This window comes from Sturnus vulgaris, chromosome 21 (assembly GCF_052056855.1).
Source record: "Sturnus vulgaris isolate bStuVul1 chromosome 21, bStuVul1.hap1, whole genome shotgun sequence".
NCBI lineage: Eukaryota > Metazoa > Chordata > Aves > Passeriformes > Sturnidae > Sturnus > Sturnus vulgaris.
The window spans coordinates 2,566,253-2,589,882 of NC_142263.1; the positions used below are offsets into that span (position 1 = coordinate 2,566,253).

General features: G+C 39.8%; 1 long non-coding RNA gene across 19 annotated transcripts; it reads right to left on the minus strand.

The window, feature by feature from the left end:
- Positions 1-482: 482 nt before the first annotated feature.
- Positions 483-23,610, minus strand: LOC106856097 (uncharacterized). 19 transcript variants are annotated; one of them, XR_015807982.1, is made up of 12 exons: positions 22,757-23,509; positions 21,937-22,012; positions 20,377-20,618; positions 16,612-16,648; positions 15,295-15,463; positions 11,929-12,017; positions 10,214-10,386; positions 8,692-8,832; positions 7,873-8,014; positions 6,802-7,003; positions 4,693-4,962; positions 483-1,874 (listed from the first exon to the last, which is right to left on the minus strand). It is a non-coding gene; the product is annotated as an uncharacterized LOC106856097 (long non-coding RNA). The 19 variants fall into 19 exon arrangements; XR_015807994.1 differs by lacking the exon at positions 483-1,874 and adding an exon at positions 23,543-23,610 and having other exon boundaries at positions 3,560-4,962; positions 20,377-20,512; positions 22,757-22,803; XR_015807986.1 differs by lacking the exon at positions 483-1,874 and adding an exon at positions 23,543-23,610 and having other exon boundaries at positions 3,560-4,962; positions 22,757-22,803.
- Between the last annotated feature and the right edge of the window lie 20 nt (positions 23,611-23,630).

The following is a 23,630-nucleotide window of genomic DNA, read 5'->3' on the forward strand; positions in this document are numbered from 1 at the left end:
CCGGGTAATGTGCTCCACTGCTCCTAGGACAAGTTCAGGTGGAAGTTCCTGGGCACCACCTCCTGCCCGTTGGGCCATGTCCTGGTGGTTGGCAGCATGGAGCAGAGCCTGGTGCATCTTTTGGCACCCCCATTTCGATATTTACACTCGGGTTCTCCCTTCCCTTATCCCTGCCGGGGCTCCCATCCGTTCCTGGGGGTCCCCTCCATTCCCCGGGCTCATCCCTGCATGGGCCATAAGGGTTGGACTCAGTGGTCCTCGTGGATATCCTGGGATTCTGTGCCCACCCCTGGGCACCTCTGGTCAGCCTGAGGCCAAAGTCCTGGCACAGAGTGTCCCCCAGCACAGGGAACACTGCCTTGGCTCCCCTTCCACAGCTTCCACCTCTTGGCACAGGATTCCCGAGATTCACGCTGGCACTTTGCACCACGGAGCAAATTCCAAACTCAGGATCTCGGAGCCTTTCTGAACAGATAGGCAAGTATTGTGAAAGCTGACTTTAATATTTAATGCAGGTGTTAATGCTCTCACTAGTCCCATAGACAGCCTCTCTGCCAAAACCCAGTTTTTTCCATGCCCAGATCCATATTGTGCAGTTCAAGAGGATAAAGTAGGTGGCTTCTCTGTTACTACATGCACAGATTTGCAGAAGGACTGTGAGATTATTCAGAATTAAGATGCTACAGTGACACTGAAAGCTATTTTTAAGAGATGTTTGGAAAGTATATGCATCTTACTAATCCTCTCATATTACACATTAATTTTCTAGTCAATGCCTTGCATGTAGAACGGAAAATTTTAAATTACTATATGCAGAATTTTTACTGCAGTGTTCAAGTGAAAACCCAAACCAGTGTAAAGCACCTAAAGTGAAAGAAAGCCCTGAATGTCTCAGCAAACCTGACATTCACATTAAAATATGATATGTTCATGCAACAGCAGCACGTTGATCACAACTATGCAACACGATGATGTTTCAAAGGCCCTGCAAATTATTTCAGGACTCCTGAACAAGACGAGCAACAACCTTCTGCAAATGTCTTGATAGAGTAGGAGGAAAGAAGGACACTCTATAAATAAACTTATCATATAAGTGAAAAAAAAAAAATAAGCGAGGCTAGATATATTCACCAAGAGAAACTTTGAAGATTTACTCACACTGAGCCTATTTTTGTATGCCAGTGTAGGCAAGCAAGATTCTTCTTTTCATCTAAATAGAAGCAGAGTATTTTTAAACGCAGGAGATTCATTCCCTCAGTGCTCATCGAAACACGGCAGCTGGGGCCGGAGCCGGGATGCGGGGGGAGGGCTCCGGGGGGAAGCAAACCCCTTTCCAAGGGAAACAGATGGTTTTCCCTGCGCTGTCTGCAGCCGAGGGCTGTCAGGAGCATTCCTGGGTGCCCAGGGCCGGCCCCAGCCCCTCGGAAGTCCCAGGACCACCGTGATGTCCTTGCGGGAGAGGTTCTCAAGTCACTCCTCCCCACCGAGAAATCCGAGGATCTGAAGGAAATCAGGGAAAGCAGCATTCGGCATTAAGCACACAAGAGCTGGTACGGATTTATCACTACGAGGGAAAAGAATCATTTGGTAAAAGGGATTTGATAGATTTGGATATCCAGGACGGTGGTTCTTGCAAGTCTGAATTCAGGATAACACCAGTTTTTCCCATTTCTTTTCCCTCAAACAGCACAGCTCAATGTCTGGAAGAGAGGATGAGTGTCACACACTGGGTTTGGTGGGCATGCACCTCCCAGTTTTGAGGAACTCACGAGTCTCAGCTCACTTCTCTGGTTCATCAGTCCTGACACATTCATCACAAGAAATCCTTCTAGAGGATCCCAGCACCAGTGTAGAACATCATTTGTCCTGTAAACCTAAACACAGGATAAGGAACTAATAAAATATCCACAAAAGAGGAAAGAAAACTAATATATCAGCTAGGGAATTTGGAACTCAAACTCTGCTTGACTCAGAACCCTGCAGCTTTCCCAATTGCATGTACAGAACCTCAGAACAGAAAGACACAATGGAGAGCAATCACATCCATGGCTGGTGAATTCTGCACCTGAGACACTCCTTGCCCTTTGTACTCTTTGGAAATAAAGCCTCGTGGAAAACAGAGAGGAGGCAGATTAAAAAAGAATTGAGGGAAAAAATGCTGTTGAAAATGTGCTTTGTTTTGTAGATAGGTTCTTATAGAGTTCTCATCTCTGCAACTTCCAGAAGTGCATTAAGCTGCATAATTAGCATCTGTCACATGAAGCTCTTTCCTTCCCTCTTCCTCTCCCTAGAGGGAACCCGCATAAAGAAATTTTAATATAAATTTTAGTGTCTACTCTGTGCAGTGCAATCACATTAGGAAAGCTACAGGCAAGTCAGTTTGTGCTCAGTCTAAGATTTATCTTTGTGTAATAGAAAACTTTACCAATTTTTTTTAATGTTGCTGATCCAATTTAAAAATTAACCAGTCTCTTGGAAAGACAACAAGGGTGGGGGAGAATTGGTCCCCATTGCATCAGATTTTAACCAGGAATTATCAGGAACTGGCAGTTAAAGCCAGTCCTGGTACTAAATCCCTACAATCTCTCATGGAAACTTCCAGCCAAAAGGAGTAAGGGATGGGTGTTTTCCCCTTCTAGTCAAAAGCATTTATTTTGAAAGGAATATATTTTTAAAACATCTAAAGTAGGAGTTCATGTTGCTTTTTCATTCACATCAAGAGATACTCCACTGCTGAAAATAAAAATCAGTGGATTACAGCATCTCCTGATGAATCTCTGCGGGCAAAAGAAGATGTTGCCTTTTAGAAATAAAGATTAAATAGAAATAAATGCAGCTTAACAATAGCAACATGACAAACAACTCTATTATTCAGCCTCTGATTTCCATTCAGACTCTCTCCTAATTTTTTGAAGTATTTATTTTCTACTTAATTATTCCAAGAAAATTGAGATTATAGGATTGAACATACTGCCAACAAGCTGAGGTATGGAGTGCAGACCGAGTGCTTAAACTTCAGCTACAGAGGTGGTAATTATTGTAATTGGTGCATGTGAAGTAAATATATCAAGCAGTGTAGAGTTCAAACTCGTGCCAGTCAGTCTCCAGTTGGCACCAACATTTCTGTCAGGAGGATACAGAGGTCTCAGCAGGACTTATTACTGGCAACTGTTCAACAGTTCTCCTCTCCAAATGGTTTCAAGGGGATTTGGGTGGGAAGAAAGATAATTTTTAACAAATTAAACTACCTAAAAATGGCGAGCTGCCCAGAGCCACCTAGTCTGCCTTAGTAACTACTACCAAACCATTTTTAAAAAGAAGATTAAAAATATCATTGCTGACAAAATTGCCTACCTGGTTTTAACAACTTAATCAGATCCCTGCAAAATTAGCCAAACATGTGCTATACACCATCCTACAAGTGTGTGTAAAATATGTGCAGAGTAAAAAGTGGAGCAGAATATTCACTCACTGTGTGTTTCTTAGAAAACAGCCTCGAGTTACCAGAATCCAAATATCCCTATAAGGACACGTCCCATAGTTAAAAAAAAAAATAAAATCAGATCACTTAATTTTTAATTGAAATTTAGAAAGATTGGGAGGAATGGTTATTTCCCATTGGTATTTATCTCACAACATTTGTGAGGTGTAAAGCAGAGGCTCTCACAGCCCTGAGCCAGACTGATGTCCAGCTGCTTTGTTTAGACCTTGCTAAAATGCCTTTTTCTAATGGTGAATGTGTCATTTCTAGCAGAGGTCTCCAAGAGAAGATTTGAGTTTAATGCACGGAAATAAAAAGAGGAATATGAGAATTCTTACTCTCTTTAGTGTCAGCTTTGGTTAAGACGTATGAATGCACATGAATAGTCTTGTCAGGATCTCTGGGGCTACTGACATTCAAGATCTAACATATTATTACTTCTGACCAGAACATTAGCTGCTGTGCAGGAAGGAGAAGGGAAAGAAAAGAAAGGGAAAAAGATAGGACCACTCCCTAATCAGACAGAAATTGTTATGGATTTCTCTGGCTGGAAATCTCTGAACAGAACTTTTCCACTCTGAAAAGACAATGCTCGTGATCTCCAAGCTGACTGTACAGCTCTTTCAAACCTGCAGAAGGAAAAACAAAAACCAGTATATTTTAATGCCTGATCTTGCTCATTTTACTCATGGAAAGGATCCTAATTAATCTATAAATAATGACTGTGCAACCAAGTATTACATCCCTGTAAAGGACATGTGCTAAGGAAGGTTTGAGCATTTCAAGCTGCTGGCTCTATTTTTCACTGTTCCTTTGAATCACTAGTTTCAGATACAAATAAGCTAATTAAAGAATTTAGTTAAAATAAGGTAATTTTCATTCCAATCTCAGCATATATCGAATCTGGATACCACTACAATGCAAAGATTTGCTCACCAGAAGCAAAAATCTTCCAGTGTCCTCCTGACTGAATGAAAACATATTTCAGATATTTTCAGTTGTTGGTGTTCACAATTCATTTCTAAAGAAATTGAAAATATTCAGATATTGGTTTAATGAGTATATTTGTGCTCTTGAAATTTGAGCTGAAGGAGTGCAACCAAAGGCAATACCCTGTCCTTTGTGACTGAAACCACCTTTAGAATCCATTCAGGAGCTCCAACACATCACACAAAGGCCTGGATTTGTTTGGAGCAATAAATGATAAAGACCTTTACATATTTGAAGTGCAACAGATGGTCCTCCAAGGAGAACATAATGACTGGCAGACAGCACTTCGTTAGAGTGGCTTGGAATGTCTTCAGCAATTACACAGGCAGTGTTTTGGGGGGAAGCCCTGTCATCTCTGTGATTCTTCCCATGGAAATAGCTGTGATTTCCTTGTTTAGATGCTAAAAAATGGTATCTTCTAAAATCCAGGCAGTGAATTGGAAAAGGAAGCACCTTTGACCCTCCCAAGGCTACTCAAGATGAGGCTCCACCTGAGAAGAGAGATGTGAATAGAAAAAAAATTAAATCAGTATGAAGGGGAAAGAACTTAGGACACACAACTTTAAAACTGTTAATCCGTAGCCAAGTGTTCCATGGAAGTGTAATTCAGGAAAAAAGCCAAGGTTTAACACAAGGTTCACCAGACTTTTAGGAATTGGGAGGTTTATAGGTACAACAGGCAGAATATCAAGTGGAAAAACACCCAAAAGACCTGAATTACTGCATAAGAACCTCCTTCCTTTGGGAAACTGGTGATTTTTGAGGAGTCCTCTTCCACATGAAACACTGGCTGCACTTCTTCAGGGCAGGGGAAGGGGACTTTTTTGAGGCTGTCCATTCTTCCCATTTTCACAGACAAGCTATTTCAGAAACTAACAACTAATAATTACAATTTTAAAGAAAGAGCAATAAAATGCTGATTTCTATACCATAGATGTAGCTTAGAACGATTTCACTTCCATCTCTCCCATCCCTGTATAATTCCAGGATTAATCTGTTCTGTTCTAAAACCTTCCCCACCAAATCCACCCCAAGGAAAAAAAAAGAAAAAAACTGTATGTGGCAACACAAGCACAACAAAAAACGTGTCCTTTCCCAATGTAACTTAAATGTTGATGGAATCATAACTGCATTACTCCCTCTCCAATTAGCAGCAGCATTCTTTATGTTTGCTTACGAAGCGTGAACAGTTCCCTTGTCACTACAAAGACCTTCTGTGGAGGACTTCAAAATACAGCCCCAGCAATTCAAATGACAACGACAGAGGTGCATTGGTCACATCGTGACACAAAAAAAAATATCCAGCTGTTTCTTTCCAGCAGAAGGATGTGAAATATTATGAGGAAATTTTGACAGGCTACGTAATGCATGCTGGATATTTTGGTGAAAATATGGATTTCCAAGAAAGGAGGAGACAAATGTGAAACTATGTCTAAGCTCACAGATTGATTTTTTCCACATGATCAGGATTGTCACTCATGATTTTTATCCATACAGATTTCCCTTTTTTCTTTGCTGGAACTGGAATCTTGTGAGAAATTCGCTAAAATTAAGAAAAACTTGGGGAGGTGTCCTCAAAAATAAGGCAAAAAGTGATCTGATAGGGTTAAAACTAGAAAATCAGATTTTAAACTTACTTAATTTGGTTGTGTTAAAAATATTTTAAGAATTTATTAAGACCATAAGTCTCATTACAACAAACAGAACATCTTTTATAATCACATCTGTCTGCTGCTGGTTCCTGCCTATTCTGCTTCCCAGTCAGATGGGAAATTATTTGTAATACATGTAGGGAATTTAAAAAATAATTTTAAAAATATATTTAAATAACAACAAAGGCTGAAAATTAAATGTTTCAGGTTAGTTTTTCCTAGTTAGGATTATAGGAGATAGATACAGAGATATAAATATAGATATATTTATCCTGAAGTGATAAGGTAGCTTTGATTTCTAATACACCAAGAGAAAATAACTGACACATACAGAACCAGCCACTCAAGGGGGAGGAAAAAAAACCCAAACACTGTCTATAGAATCCACCTACAGATATGTCCTTGGAGAAAAACTGATGAGAAAATTATCAGGCAGATTTTCCTTGCTCTTTCCTTCTTGGAAGTTTTTTACCTCTCAGAACAGCACAGCCATGGCAAGTGATATGTATCAGAATTCACCCATGCAGTATATTTTGCACATCAAATTGATTATCCATGACTTCTTAGGCAAACACAGGAATGCAGAAAACATGTCAGCTGTTATAGATAGAATATATGGGCATTGTACTCCTTACTTTACATTTAGAAAGAGCAGCAGATAATGAGCTCAACCCTTACCTTGAGAATAAATTTCATTTCCAAGTTCAGAAGTAACTCTGGATTCTCATCTGTTTTGTGAACCAGAACTTACAGGTAGCTCATAACATTTGTCTTCTGAGCTGTGTTTGCCTCCAGAGTAATTGTCAGAAGTGGGCAAAGGCTTTGATGTCCTCATCTTCATGCCTTCAACCATGATGACCTTACAGACTCAAAGCAATCACTGCAAAATACAGAAGACAAGGAAAAAAAATTAAGAAATATAAGCCCTGTGTTTTTCCTTCCCTAAATTCCCAGAATTCATCTTCAGATTCATGCCTGTAGCAAAAATAAAAAAATCAGACTAAAATATTACCCTTCTGCATATTTCATCTGATATAATTGCTTGGCAACAAACATCTTTTGCTCTGCAAGTATTCTGCAGTGAATTTATTCACATCAGGAAAAACACATCAGTAAGGTGTCTAGTTTGAATAGTTTAGATTCCAGGGACAAAAAAACAGAGTGACAGAACAGGCAAGACACAACCTGGAACCATTCTGGGGACACACAGACCATCTTTTCATCAACAGCCACAGGAAATATTAGACAACCAAAAGTTTTGGGATCAGCAGGTTTTGACAAACCAGTAATTAATCCTGAGCTGCAATAATAATATTGTGTGTTTGAGGAATATGTCATAAATATAATTATTCTTTGCAGATGTTTGCTTTCATTACAACTGAAACTGTTCCATTCCACACTGTGGCCAAGTGCTATCAGACACCATTTTCACCAAGACACCAAGCACAAGATGTTCAATCTCAGAAGGTGAATTCCTAGACATTGGGCTGATAAAGCCATTTGAGATTGTGTAAAACATATCTCATACAATAATTACATTTCATTTTGTGGTTTACAAAAATCTATTCATGAAACTACAGAAGCTTGTCAGGCATTCTTTATTTCCAAAGAATAACACTCATCCATGAAAACAGTCTGATTTAAATCACTGTGAGTGCTGGCAGATGAAAATTACTGGATTAAAAAAATAGTGTCTTATTGGAAATCAAAGCTACAAGTTTGAGTCACTCTTACTACTGAGATACTCACACCTGACCAGGCTTTAGGTACTGGAAATGCCATTTGCTTTCAAACACATTGGCCTTGCTGTTGGCAGAATTTTTGCAGGATTTTGCAGTGAAATCAAAACAAATCCAAATCTGGCAGACTTGCAGAGTTGGCCCCTGAATGACTGCAAAATGCAAGTAAAACATTAAGTTGCAATCACAATATAGGAATGGAGATGGAGCTCCAGCTGGAAGTTCAATCAAACCCCTTTGTATGAAGTGAGTGACCACTACTCATATTTTATTTGGCATCAGACTTCAGAATTTGTGGAGCAGAAAAACCAGGGAGAAGGCAAAACTTGTGATGGAAAGATCTGAAAGATTCAGGGAGGAAACTGGTGGGAAGTGCCCTTCCTGTCCCTGCAGACACTGCACAGCCCCAGCAACTGCAGTCAACAAATAAAAGGCAAGAAAACACAACATATGGATCCTAAACCCACAAACTGCTGGAAGTACAAGAGAGAATAAAGCCCCCTCCTGTCAGGTAGAGCAGAGCCTGTGTCAACAGCAATCACACGCTCCCACTGTTGCTCAACAGATGTACTTGAACTAGAGATAAGGCACTTCAAACTCCAGGGAACTTATGTGCCAAAGGTGTTGCCTCCTGTGCCTCTTTCCAGGCAGGGAAGGGAACACCAGGCAGGATTCAGACACCTAATTCTGCAGTAAGTGAGGAAAAATGAGCAAAAGAATTCTTGTCAATACAAGTCATCCCGAGTAGAAGGTGGGGGACAACCTCAGAAAGGAAAAGCACAGGCAGAGTCAATACATTTATAAATTAGAATACAGCAAGCAGACTTACCACTGGAGAAAACTGTGAGTAAATCTCTCTCCTGAGGAAGGCTTTAAGCCTATTTTCCTGTTTTCAAACCTATGTCACCAGTGAAGTCCCATAAATGAATATTGTCTTGCAGATAAAGTGGTTGCCTTCAGCTTTTGGCAGCTGCAGTAAGAACAAAACATATCCTGCAAGGCTTTACTCCTGAGAGTAATCTCCTCAAAGAGTGAGGAGAAAGCACGAGCTAAAATCATTTGCACAATCAGGTTTCATAACTGCTCCTAGTCTGGTGGTATTGGTCCTTCCTGAGTACAAAAAATACACAAACTTTTCTCCCTCTTCTACCAAGAGGGGAAAAAAAAATCTGCTTATCTTTGGATAGGCAGAGAGTTTGGAGGAGCTCCAAACAATGGAGCACTGTGTGCCCCACTCATCACACAGACACTGAAGAAAGAGTGTGGCAAAGAATGCACAAAGTATGTAATTACTGTTTCACAAGATAATTCCATTATTAATACATCCCCAAAGATAGCATGCACAGCGCTGCAGTTTAATTAGATGGTAACTGGAGGGGGTTTGAATTTATGAGGTAATAAATATATTTTGGACTAATAAACTCCAAGGCTGAAGTGTTTATTAATCTAGAATATAAAGATTACATAGTTGATAGGAGACAACCTCAGGTTGTGCCGAGATGCCTGTTGTTTATACACTTCAAAATTAATATTTTCCCCCTTTTGGGAGCTAGATCAGAAAGCCAAGATTGCTGTGGATGGTGCTGAAAAATACCAGAAACTGCCCAACGATTCTGTGTTCTCAAAGGCAAAGGCTGCTTAAGACTCAGCAGATGGTATGGTTTTAAGGTTTCACCTTTTAATCAATTTATCACCTCCTAAACGATTAAGTACTGCAAATAAACTCCCTTCTGACACTGTCAGTGCCTCATTCTGATGGTAAAAAACACAGATTCCCTTGTAGGATAACCAGAGCCTTTACAAGACTATCAGATCTCTGCTCTGTTTCCCCCAAATACTCAATTCCATCTTTATTTTCTGCTTTTGGACTCACCTGCAAGACCACATGAACAATTTTGGTGTCTCGTCGAATTTTTTTCTCTCCTCAACACGGTTGTAGAAACTTTTTGCCTAGTGCAGCACATTAAGGATTTGGAAACCAACTGTTGTGAGGATTTATATCCCAAACAGCTGTGCCAGGAAGTCAGAGGAATCAAATGGGCTCATCTATTAACTTGTCCTCAGGTAGTTACAACTAGAGCTTTATAAATTACCACCCAGCTCAGTCCATTGCAGCCACATTGCTCTGGTATTTTGGAAGTGCCAATGCCTCGCTCAAGCAAGACAGAAGATCAGGTTTGGTCCAGGAAAAAAAGGGCATGATTGAAGTCAAAGAATAGTTTTGCTTAAGCCAAAGGTAAATTTAGTCCTGAGGGAATTGCAGAGAAAGAAAAAGGAAGGAACATGAAGAGGAACAAGCTGTGGGATCTTGCAGGTGAATCAAGACTGAGAGTGCAAAACTGTTCCCATACCTGGCTGAGTGATGGATGCTGGACAAAACCAGGGGAGTCCAGGATGTGCCAAAGGAAATGTGGGGCAGGAAAAGAGGAGCACAGAGGCAAGACACACCACAGCTTGGATTTATTGGTGAGGAAAAACCCTGCTATGGTGGGTTCCAGCAGGAAGAAAGTATCATCACCAAGGGCTGTAAAGATTTAAAGATATTTGGGAAAATGTTTATTAAGGAGCTTAGGTGGTCCAAATAGAATTGGCTGTGTGTTCAGACAGATTGCAAGGTGGTTCCACAGGTTCAGGGCAACACTAATTCTTGAAAAGAGCCTACAGATAAATCATGGGAGATGACAAAGAACCATTTCCAAAGCTCCTGTTTTTTCATTCCCAGGCTTATATCCTCTCACCAACTGAAGCAAGTCACAGAACCAACTTTCCAATATTAAATCTCCAGGCAGTGTGTTATTCATACAGCTTATGGAGATGTCTTTACCCTCTGGAAAAACAAAGTTTAAGAAAAATGGCTCCATCTTTGGGGAACAGTTTAAGTCTCAGGATAACTACATTAGGAAATCTAACTCTATTACTTTCTATCTTACATTTTATTACAAGATTGGTAATAGGAAATTACCAAATAAAATTGGTATTTTACTTGGTAATTTTTTTCCATGGGCCTCGTCTAATATGAAAGATGGTGATCATCAAATTTATTCAAGTTTTCCTGTCAACAACATCATTAACCAAATCCCTCAATTTCAAAGTAAATAAAAGCATCTGGGCTTCTTGCACAGCAAGACTGACTTGCATATTTAAGCCTCATATATAGATGAATCTGCACTGGACCAAATTTGCATATTAATGAAGGACTAATTGCTCTTTGCAGTCAATTTTATGCAGATGAATTTACTCCTCTCAGTACAATTTTCATAATGTTCAGAAAGAACCAAAAAAATGTAAAACTTTGTAAAAGTACACAAATGTTAGACCATCAAGGAAGAAATATTCTAATGGCTTCCAACAGCTTTACATTAAATTGTATATAATTCATCTTTTATACTGTTGCTTTATTTTAACAGCCTCCCACAAAGAACAGAACAATCCATGGAATAACTTCAGCCTATTCCCCCTCCTCGGTCTCAAATTTTAACAGCTTGTAATAACACATTATATGATCCAGTTTCCAGCTGGAAGGATGGAGCCTGAATTTTTAGGAGAAGTTAAATTTGCTAAACAGGAATTTATTTGCTCCCAGTCATCCTCATGCCACAGGACAGTTAGGACAGAGTTTGTCCCACACATTTTTAAGGTGGTTTCTCTCCAGTTTTGCACTATTAAGGAAAAAAGGCCCAAATCCTTGAGTCTCCCCAGAGGTGAAGTAAAAAATACCAAAAAAAAAAGGACAGGAAAGTTCATGGGAAAGAAAAACATCAATAAATGCTGAGGAGAAAATGATAATATCAGAGGGGAAAGGGTAAAAGATATGGAAGTAGAAGAGGAAGGGAAGTGGAAATGGAAGGAGAGAAAAATGATGCTTCAATGTGTTTATTCAGGTCTGGCTATGAAGAAAAGAAGGATTTAGGAGAAAGTTCAAGGCAAAGTAAACAAATAAAAGAAAAAATGTAGCCACAATGTAGCCACAAAAAAGAAAAAGAATGGGAAAGATTATAAAATAAGAAGTAAATGAGAATCAGATAACACATGAGACATAGAGAAACAAATAAAAGAAAATACAAACCCCACAGTTTTTCCTAATTCTGCCAGAACAGAAGGGCAGAGTTAGTGGGAATGCATCAGGAATCTGAATTTGCATGTATAGGCTTCCTCCTGCCAAAGAAAAGAGCCTTATTTTAACTGTGAAGACTGATAACCATAATATTTATATGTATCATAAAATCACTTACAAAAGACCATTTTAATCAGAAAAGGAATTGCAGAAAAGAAAGTTCCATCCTTAAATGACTTGGAGGCCTTTTGTGCAAGGAACATGGGAATACAGCTCACATTCCCCACATCTGCCAGGTCTTTGATTGCATTTTTTGCCCTTCTCTGCAGCTTTTGCTGTTTTAACATCTCCTTTTTGAGGCAGAGTATTCACAGCTACATGATGGATTTATAGTGGTACCAAGAATTTTTTTGTGGTTTTATTCTATTTCTTCTCTCATTTCCTACTATCCCACTTCCTGGACCACACTGAGCTTACAGATCTCCTATGATCCCCACAATTTGGTTCCTGAGAAGCAGCTGTTGATAAACAATATTTCATGATCAAAATAAAATAATCTCCAGGATGAACATCTTTTGACTGAGCTGTTGAGTTCTTCCCAAAGAAGAATCAGAAATTCTGCCAGGAGGTCACTTTGCCATCTCTCCTTGTGGTCTTTCCCACCTTGATGACAGAAGCCACAACATCTGGAGAATTTGTTTGGGATAAATTCATTCCTCCATGAGCAATAAAAGGCAATGGTTTGATGGAAGCAAGATCCCATTACATGGGAAAAAAGGGGGAAAAAAGGCTTTAGGGCAGAGGAGCTGGCAGAAAATATCAAACCAAGGGGAAGGACAAGCAAAATGACAAGAGGCTTTCACTAGCACTCAAAAAAAGAACAGACCACAGAACAAAGACAGACTTATAAAATAATACCAGTAATAATTGGAAAAGAATGACAAATACTCCACCAGGAAAATATTGGAATGCTACTGCTGAGAATTCTCATGGAGGAAACAGGACTCGGTTCAGCTGGACAGCCTGGAGGTTTGGCTTTTAAAAGTTATTTGACAACAAATTACAGCTCTTTGTGAATACTTTGAATTCTGGATTATTAATTCAAACTGTTTCCCTATTTTGCTCATAGAGGAGAAGGAAAGGAAATGAATCTCCTTTATAATTTCTGTACATTTGAAAACCTGCTCTGGGCACTCCCCCTCTTTCCCCAAAAATGTCTGGTTCAAGTGATTAACGCTGTGTGAATGTAAACAAAGATAATTATTCAAACAAGAACAAGATGTTCCACCCAAAATGATTTGCTTTCCAGTGGCTGAGATGCCTACTTCTAATCATCAACAAAGGTTAACCTGACCAGATTTAATTAACCACTTAATACAATAATAAAGATGCATAAATAATGGAGGAGGGAGCCCACAGAGGCAACAGGGAATCCAAACAAATCCCTCCAAGCAAGAACAAAGTCTGGGCTGTTATCACCTGATTCCACTGATCTAAGAATTCCTGAGTTTTTACATCCACTAGGCACAGTTTTGCACTTGTCTATGTGGAACTTGATTAGTAGATGGTTTTTATTATTATTAAACAAACAGGAAAAAAAAAAAAAAAAGCAGCAAGAAATCCCATCTCTAAAATCCAATGCTAAAATGAACCAGTGATATTTCTTAATACTGTGCTTCAAATTCATAGATGAAGTCAACTGGTTTGTACAGGTTATTTAAGGAGTACAGGAAAATAAATTACTATTTCCTCATATATAAATATAGAGAGAGAGTGAGAGATATCAGACAGATATTTTGAAGACAGAATTACTATTTTCAGTGAAAAAAATAGTCTTATTCTGGAATATTCCTTAGTAATGAAACAAAAGCTTTCTATTACAACAATGAAGTACTTTGCAATGTCTCCATAAATTGGGAATACTGCAAAATATTTTACATTTCAGAGGATGTTAGAAAATATTGGCCCTGGATCTCTGGATAATGTGTGCAGCAGTTGCTGGTTGAGGCAGGCTGTACTCAGAGTGTTACCAAATAATGAGTATTAAAGAGGAGGACTGGGCATCAGCCCTTCCATTTTCTCTCAGTGAAGTTTAAACATCCCTTAAAATAAACAACTGAGTGCAAACCAACAGATCTGCTATTGATTCATTCTGTTCATAAAAAAGTAACAACATCGTGGTAAATTCAATCTAGTCAATGAGAAGTTTATGAGCCTAAATATATCAAAAGGGCAATGAAAGCTAATATATAGAGATTAAATAACAATCTGTGAGGAAAAGACACCCAACTTTCAATTCCAGGGCAGTGGAATCATTTCCTGATGAAAAATAGGGTTTGAATTGTTTCAGAGGACACTGCAGCCATTTGCCCTTTTTAACAGCCTGGAAGTTCACAAGGCAAGATTAACTTATAATTTAAGTGAAGTGGATCTCAAATAAAGTTTTTTGATTAAAATCTCCATTTCTCTGCCTCCTGGCAGTGCCAATATTGCTGGAACAGGACATCAGCTGCAACGCCAGCCACTCTGGAATGCGCTGCCATAAACTGTAAATCAGCTTTGTCCTACTTTAATATTGGTTTAACAATAAAAAAAAAAAGAACTTTGATGTTTAATATTTAAATAGTACAATTATCCCTTTAGAACTGAGCCCAGAAGGACCCTTCACGGGTACACAGTGTGCAACAACAATGAGGGGAATGTGGTTTTGCTCCACGAGGAGGCTTTGATTTGTAGGACCCAGCTGAAAGGTGAATTTGTGTGTGCTGAGGAGATGCCCCAGGGACTCTGGAGCAGGGGAAATGCTCTCCCAGCCTGCCATGGAACAAAACTGAACAACAGAACTCAACCACTGGCAGATCAGGGAGCTGTGAACAACATCCATGACAGGGATTGTCCCCAGCTGCCCATGCTGGTGCCTTGGTTTGGAAAGCCAGACACAAGGGTGGCTTTCTCCAGCATTGTTTTGGAAGTCGAGGTTAGGGCAAGTAAAGCCTCCCTTTCCATCTTCCTCTCCTTCCTATCTTTTGTCACTTCAGGCTGAGTGAACACAGAAAAATGTCACTTTTAGGGAGGAACACTTTAATCATGAGCTAAGTATTGTCCCTGAACAGCGAAGGAGGAACGTTCAGATGCCAATTCTCCTGGTTTGGGGGAAGGTCAGAGAGGAAATCCTGCACCTGCACTGCACCCAGGGGGCTCAGGGTGATTCTGAGTGCAACTGCCCATTCGTGCCAAGCTTGAGGACTCTGCTGTGCCCAGCAAGGGGATGGCCAGCGTGTCTAGACAGGGCAGGATCCGTGGATTACATGGATTACACGGCTGGAGCACACATATGCAGGCACTTGTGAGGAACAAAAGCACAGAGCTATTTACTACCTCACACAGATGGGTAAGTCCACTCTGGAGATCTCTGCAGACTTGTGAAATCAGGATGACGTGTCTGGAATTCTTCCTCTCCTCTCCAGCGCTGAAGTAACTCAGGCAAATGCAAGTTGGCAGCTCCTTTAAAGACTCCAATTTACCCATTTTACATAATAACTTTCAGCTGCATTAAACACAAACACACAAAAAACCCAGGTAGCACCAACAGTGAAATCTAAATTTGGATTACTCATAGAGAAAACACACAAAGTCTGAGTGATTTTGCAATTAAATCAGAAGCAAACTGAACTAATTTTTGCACTAAGCTGGATTGTCTCCATTGATGAGACACATCAGTCTGCACCCAGAGGGAAATTGTAGGAGCAAGGTTCTGCACTTCCTGAGGGAACTGAGGAATGGCAAATACATCCACACACCTCTAGACCTACTGGCTCCTCCCAAATCCAGAAAAATCCACTCTCTTGGGGCATTATAAACCCCTTCTCAGAACAGCCCAGCCAAAAGCAAAGTGCAGATTTCTGTATTAAAGATCCTCTTATTGCAGAGCTCTTGCTGAGTGTTTGTCCCATCCCTGAGTGTGTGGCTGTCCCACTCCTTGGATATTCATTTATTTGTTGCTGGGCATAAGAAAACCTGAAATCATAACTCTCAGATTAGATTCATTTGGTATTTCAATTCCCAATCTAAATTTTAATTAACTCTTTTACTTCAGTGTTGCATTTTATCATGATGAATTACTTGGAGGAATACACAAAACAGAAGCTCTATAGAGCAACTGAATGTAAAAATATTTACTTAGAAACTTTCATTTCTTTTTCTCCAAACTGTTAAAAAAGAATGTACAGACACAGTAACAGAAATATGAGGTGACAGAAGAGAATGGGCCAGATCCTTGTGAATCCATTTTACCATGCACATAAAACTAAACTGGCCTCAGCTTGATGTAACTGATCTATCTCAAAAATGAATGTTAGACATGAAATGGCAAAAAGGCTGCTGAGCCAAATTTATCTTACGGGTTTGGGTTTTTTCCTATTATTCCCTTTCTATATTTTCAAAATACTCCTTAATGCTTTTTCCTTTCAGAAGGAAATGTAAGTCTCTCAAAATAATATTTACAAGCTCAGCTGCAACATCCTCCATGGTAATTCAGTCTGGCTGTTTGTTACTCTTTGTGAGGAATAGTTCTGCTTGAGTTCTCCAAAGAGAAGAAAACAACTCTGTTTTCCTGATATACTTCAGATTCAAATTATTGAAGTGCAGGATGGAGAAATGAATTAGATAAAGGCATGGGAAATGTGTAATTCATACCTGGCTGCTGTGATGAGCTCGCTGGTAACTGATAAAGCTGTGAATGTCAAAAGAACTTTAATGAGAAATGATATTGACCTAAGTGCCAGTGTTATCAGCACTTCTCCATTTAAAATAAATTAAATTTAAAAATATTTAACTTGCACTTCAGCAGTGTCCACTGACAAATATTTAGTTTAATATCTACCTCACAGTTCCATTAAAACACCTCTAGACGAGAATATCAGAAGCAACTTCCATTTTAGTTTGCTACAGTCCTATAACTTTTTATGCTCTTATAATTAAAAACAACTTCAACATCTTTCCTCTGTGTAACTAATTCAAAGACAGAAGTAACACAAATTTTTTGCTACCTCCTCTCTGAATTGACAACATTGTTTCTGTGCAGCCTTTCAGAAAGTTTCCAGCTGCAAACAACAGTGTCCAGAGCAGAGGGGGTGTTATTCCTGGTTATTGTTGGAAAAAACTCAAACTATAAAGGAACTCTCATGATTAGGATCAACTATCAATAATCATCTATTTTTAAGTGCAGCATCCTATAAATCCTCCTAATTAGTAAACTGGCTGTCTTCTTTTTAGCAAACAATCCCCAGCCTCCCTCCTTATTTATTTCCCTGAATTCAATTATGTTTGCACCTGCTGGCCCAGCCACCGAAATGACAGGTAGTGGATGGAAGGGAGAAGCTGGGCCATAAACAATAATTTCATTATAGTTCAATTTCAAGTATTTGCCTGCACTTATTTTCTCTGCTTTATGAAGAATGTTGATGCTGTTTGCTGCTCTGTGGCTCTGTTCTCCTGTCAGGAGATGCAGCAGCACCAGCAAGAATTTCACAGTGCTCCAAATCTATCCTTCACTGCTGGCTCCAAAGGAATCAAAGCTGAGATTTTCCTGCAGGGGAAGGACCATTAGGATAAAGAGGGAAGGAGTGATGTCCAAGTCTGGGCTGGAAAACTGATAAAAGTTAAAAAAAAATATAGTTGGTTGGACTAAAAGGGACTCTTTGTAAAATAAAGGTTAGGAAATATTTCTTTAGAATACAAAACCAACAGAACTACTTTTGTCATGAAAAGCTATGGAGGAGGAAGTAATCCTGATGGTATTTACCTACCACGAGACTTTAAAATCCATCTACTACCTAAATCAGGTCAGTTATTTTTCCAAAAATCTGCCTGAATTAAATTCAGTCTCTGGATGAAAAATCTAAGCCATTCACTACCTCGAAGGATTAAACAAGATAGAGATGGACCTCAAACTGTGGATGTTGAAACTCAACAACATCCAAACCATCACAGCTCAGGTGTTCAAAAAAACCCACATTTCCTCCCATCACCTGAAATACAACATACCTTCAAAATATTCTCTGAAGCTGTTCCACCTTGAATGTGAAGTCAATATCGGACAGAAATATCAATTTACCATATTTATCTCACAATGAATGGTGATTTGGGTGAGTGTGTAAAATTGGATTGTGTATAAATTAAAACAGTAACCAAAGGGGAAGCAAACAGGCAGCTAAAGCCCTGAGAGAGGAGCCTTGGAGAGAGGAACTGCACAGCATTTTTATGTAACACGTGGGGAAACTGCAGCATGGGAGTTTTGGATGTTAATTCTGCAGCTGTACTAAATCCAGTGTGTCAGACTCTGTCTGCAAGCAAGGCAGATTGAAGGAAGCACATTTTTACTGCAGCATTGGAGGCTGAAAAATGGTTAACTTGGTTAAGTTCACCAGGAGGAAGTTTATATAGGAGTCTAAGATGAATTCCAACATTCCTTCAGCAGCGTTTCACTTCAGAAGTAGCTCTTAGTTAAATAGTTAAGTACTTCTCTAAGTATTCTTTCATTAATTCTTTCTATTAATGAAGAAAAGCATGGCATGAGCTAGAGCTCTTCAATTAAGATAATCATTATCATAAACAGATGTTTTGTTTGACAGTTTGAAGGATATGGGTGCGCTGTGATTTAGTTCAGAGATTTTAGTTCATCTGAAGACTTCAATTAAACAACCTCACCCTCATCTCCAATTGTACCAATCCCAAAATCACCATTGTGAGGGCCAGAAGTGGAGATGTTTGGTTTTGTTTAGTGACAGAAATGTAAACAAGCTGCTGAGGACAGGGGTTAAGTGGAGCAGGCAGGAGCAGGGTACATGGCAGTGAGATAACACAGGGGGCTGAACAAGCACCCCGTTATCTCCTTGCAGCAGGCACAGGAGCTGGGCCTGGCCCTCACCCACAGGCTGCACACAAAAGTTCAAAGCCATGGATCAACTTCTAATAAACCTCAACCTGTGGAAATAACACCCAGCCAGCTGTGATAGAAATATGAAATGCAGAGGGGGAAAGTTCTCCCGTGGAAATGAACTTGTACGTTTGCAAATGTGGACTTGTCAACTGAAAGGATCTAAAAATTCATCTCTGCATTTCCTCCTAAACCATACAAGCCTGTGTTATAGATAATATATACCTGGCCACTGTGCTTTGACTTAACTGAAAATATGGTTGTTAGAGATTGTTTCCCAAAACAAAAATAATTGTGGCAGTAAGGAGTACCTTAATGTCACTGAACCTTCTGAATTAGTGTGTGTGTCCTAAGTTTTACAGCCTAATTTTACAGACACAAGCAATTGTTTTTAAGTTTGGTAAGACATTTAGTCACTTGACCCTTTCAAGAAAAAAAAAATCCTTTTCATACTTGTAAGGTGTTATAGGCATAATCTGGATAATCTTATTACATGACAAACATGGTGTCACTCGTGGATAACACTTCCTAATAAACTAACACACCTCTATTAAAACAAAATCTTTTGTTAGAAAAGAAGTAGAAAAGCCCCCATACCCTTAAGAGAATTTTAAATATTGTCACCAAGCTAAAAACAGCAAGTAAATATTAACTCTGTGAAGTGCAAAACAAGTTTTATTGACCCGTGAGGTAAATATTGACTGAAATGAAGCAAATATTTATGTGCTGACGGTAAGGGGACGAATCCCCTTCACCACAGCAAACAAGATTTTGCCTACTACATTTCTGGGTTTGTATCTATTCCAAAAGGTCTGAAAGGAGATATTTCCTTTTCCAGACATCTGCTTTTTGAAAACAAAGCTGTCTTTCCTCAGTGACTAAATTGGATGTGCATCCAGAGGGCTGGAATATTGTACAACACACAGGTTTGACAAATTGCTTTCAGACAGAAAACTCACTTAACTAAAACCTGACCAGACAACAACATCCAAGACCCCTCTCTAATCCCTAAAAAGTTAAATTCCACTTAATGAGTTATGCTAGAAGATTAATTCGGGTTTGGAACATAAAATATATTGCTGCATATCACACACATGGAGGGATTGCTAGGGCTGTCCTGTGCAGGGCCAAGAGTGGGACTTTGATGATCCCAGTGGGTCCCTTCCAACTCAGGATCTTCTGTGATTTAACAAGGAAAATACTGAATAATTAAGGATATAATTACTAGCAGGTACTACAAATGGAATATAAATTAACAAACTCATCTACTCCTTCCTGGTAAATCCACTCATGTTTACACACATGAGAATTCACTGTTCAATTCAACGATTCACATGGGGATTCACACGTTCAGATGAGCAAATTAGAGGGGGAAAAACCCCTAATTCTGAGAAACTTCAAAGATCCTATTGAAAATTCTGGCACCTTTAAGGACACCCATTAGAGAATACCAACGTCATGATCATTACATCTTCTGACCTAAATACCTCGGTAATGGTCTAACAGCAGCAATTAACACACACCTCCCGAAATTCTTGAACAGCTGAATAATTTATGAGTCACTGGATTTAACAGATCCTCCAGTGTCACTACAAGAAAAGCCCAGTTCAGGAAACAGCTTCTCCACTTGGTTCTGATGACCACGGGAATCGCTCCTTCCTGCAGATAAAGACAGAGGCTGAGCACCCTCCTGTGCAGGGAGCAAAAACTACAGCTGCCCTTTGTGGCTCCGCTGGCTGATTGTCATTCAAGGCTTTATCTTTGCCTAAAAAAACAAAAAAAAAACCAAACAAGACTTCGAGATGTAATTCAGCAGCTTTGGAACAATTACATGACAGCACTGCAGTGGAATTACTCTCAGTTTAGAATGACTTCACAGGAATGAACACAGAGGGCTCGTAAGATTTCTGGAAACCTCAGGGAACGGGGTGATGTCATTGCAATACAAAAATATCTGCTTCGAATTCCTTGCGAGTCTCCTTGACAAAGCTTAGAGGACCAGAGTTCAGCAGTGAAACTCAGCCACCACCTCAGGGATGATTAGAGAATGAATAGAGCCCAGAACTGGGCTCTGCTCTTCACTGTCTCAGATACAGGAGCACAGGAGCTGTTTACTTGTGCTCGAAATACAAACTGAACTCAGGGTTTGTAGAGATGCAGGAGACAGTTCTTAAAAGATGGAGCACTCAAAGCTCAGGAAACATTCGAATTCTAAAGGTTATTTGAGCTTCTTGGCAGGACTTTTAAATCCTTCAAACGGTTTAAACTAAACCCTCTTAATTTTGCAGCAATCTTCCATACTCAAGCAGCATTTTGGGTAAAATGAAGACAAACCAATAAAGCCTTTGAATATTCAGGACATTCTGCTATTCTACAGACTCTTACCCAAAAGCCCATTTTTTTTTTATCATATCATTAACTAAAATTGCTTTCCCTGTATCTGAGATCAGCTCCTTTAAATTCCACCACGGATGATGCTGCACACCTCGTTTTAAAGCACCAGCTCCTTCTGATGAAAAAAAAGGTGATACAAAAGGTGAAGACTGTAACCCCTTAACCTGCTGAGGTTTCTGCAGAGCTCCTTCAGGACACAAAATACATTCTTCTAATATTTCTGCCTATAAAACAAACTCTCAGCAACTTCTAGGACAGAGTAACTGTTGCTGCAGAGGTACATACCGAGCTGCCAGGGCACCCCAGGCTGAGTTCCACAAGGATCAGAGTTGGTTCCAATGTTTTCATGCACTGTACAACCCCAGGAAAAGCAGGTACACACTGGTGGAAAGTGCTGATTGCACTAATTAAGGAGTTACCACCTGCTCCTAGGGGGATGAGAAAGTCTGGGATACTTGTGAGTGTATAAACACCTGAAAATGTGCCTGGGCACTCTATGGAATTGATTGGCATCCTGGGAGTAGCAGCCAAATAAAGATTGGTAAATTTATCACCAGGTATTCCATGACCTAATGTGTCCAGTGCCCATGGGAAAAGACTTCTAATTTTCTATGAATAATCTCCCAAATCTCTCTTGTGTCAGGAGTTACAAAATCCAGAGGGTCATTAATGGCACTAGGAAAACATACCTGTTAAATAACAACATCTCTGAAGAGTTACACACTTTCTAATGAGCTGTGAATTGGAGATAAATCAGCAAGTGACCTGCATGAGCAAACACCATTGATTAATAAGATGCTACGAATTAATTTCTTATTTTCAGTGCATGTGGCAATGAGAAACAGTTTGAGAACAACGTGGATTTAAAGCTACATTTGTGCTTTAATGCATTTTATAATTACAAAAAAGAAACAGCTGAACAAATCTTTTATATTTATACCCTTCCAAGCGATGTACAGAAGGCATGCATAATTTCCAATCATAAAACACTATTTAAAAATAAAAGATTTATAATTGCTTTCCCTGATTTGAGAAGCAAATTAAGATTTTTTTCACATTGTCCTTCATAATCCAAACACGATTCGAGTGACTGACTGAGCAAAGAGTGGGAGAATGAACAATATGGCACAGCAGAAGCCAAACACAACAGGTTTGTGTTATCCTTGGAAGGATGGGGACAGGGCCATGAAATTCTTTGAGTGCCTCCTGCCAGGCATCTGAAATCTGCAGTGGTGCTGCTACTGAGCAGTATTGGGCTAATTAGACAGAAAAATTACACAAATGAGAAAGATCTTCTAAGTTCAGAGGGCTTACAGGAATAGGAGGCCTGCGGGTATGTTTAATACTTAACTATATCTGTAATAACCAGCCCAAGTTTCTTCCAATCCATCAACCACAGCCTGAGCAAAACACAGAGGATAAGTGACCTGAACTTTCCAGTCAGGAAATTCTAGGCACAGTTTCCAAAAACATCATAAAAGTAGACCAAACTGCCTCCTCAAAACCTACCTCCAAGAGACACAGAGATGCAGCCAGTGTTTTCAGCTACTTCCTTCCTTCAAAATAAGAGAGGTTTGTTGTTAGATGGTGTCACTGAACACCAGGCCACTTAACTCTTCCAAACACTTAGTTTTTCACTTAGTGAGATCTACATCTAAAGGTCCATCCTTCCCCTCTCCAGAGCTTACTGACCCCACAGCATTGCTGCATGTAAACTTTGGAATTAAACCAGCATTTCTGTTCTAGCTCAAAACAACACAGCACTGATTTTCAAAGCTGCTCAGATATTAGTCCTGCTTTCCGTGTGAGCTGCATACCTAAACACTTTTTCTAGAAAAATATCTGAGCCAGGGAAAACAGATGCCATTTCTGGACGCAAACTAATTTATTCAAGAGCATATTTCAAAAGAAAACCTGTATCTATTTCATTCCAAGCCTCTCCCAAGAGCTACAGCAGCATTAACTAGGGCAGCGCTTTCCTCAGGTTTCCTGGGAGGCAAAGCCAATTTCCAGACAGCAGGACTCTCTTAATCGCCACCGACAAGTAATGATGCCGCGGCACACGTACATTTTATATATATATCCCTTCATTTCCTTCCTTATTATTGCCTTCCCAGATTAATTTTAATTGAGGCTTTCAATAAAAAGGAATAGGAACCTCCCCGCTCGTTTTGGCGGGGTTGAGGCTGAGGGGAGGCGCCCCCCCCCCCCCAACTCCCCTCACGGGCCATGGCGGGGCGAAGGCCGCGACGTTGCCAGAGCAACGCCCAGCTCGGAGCCTTCCTCCTTTCTCACTCCTTCCTTCTTCTCACTCCTCTCTTTCCTCCTCCTCCTCCTCCTCCCCTCACGGCTCCTCCTCTTCCTCCCCCCGCCGCGCCCTCTC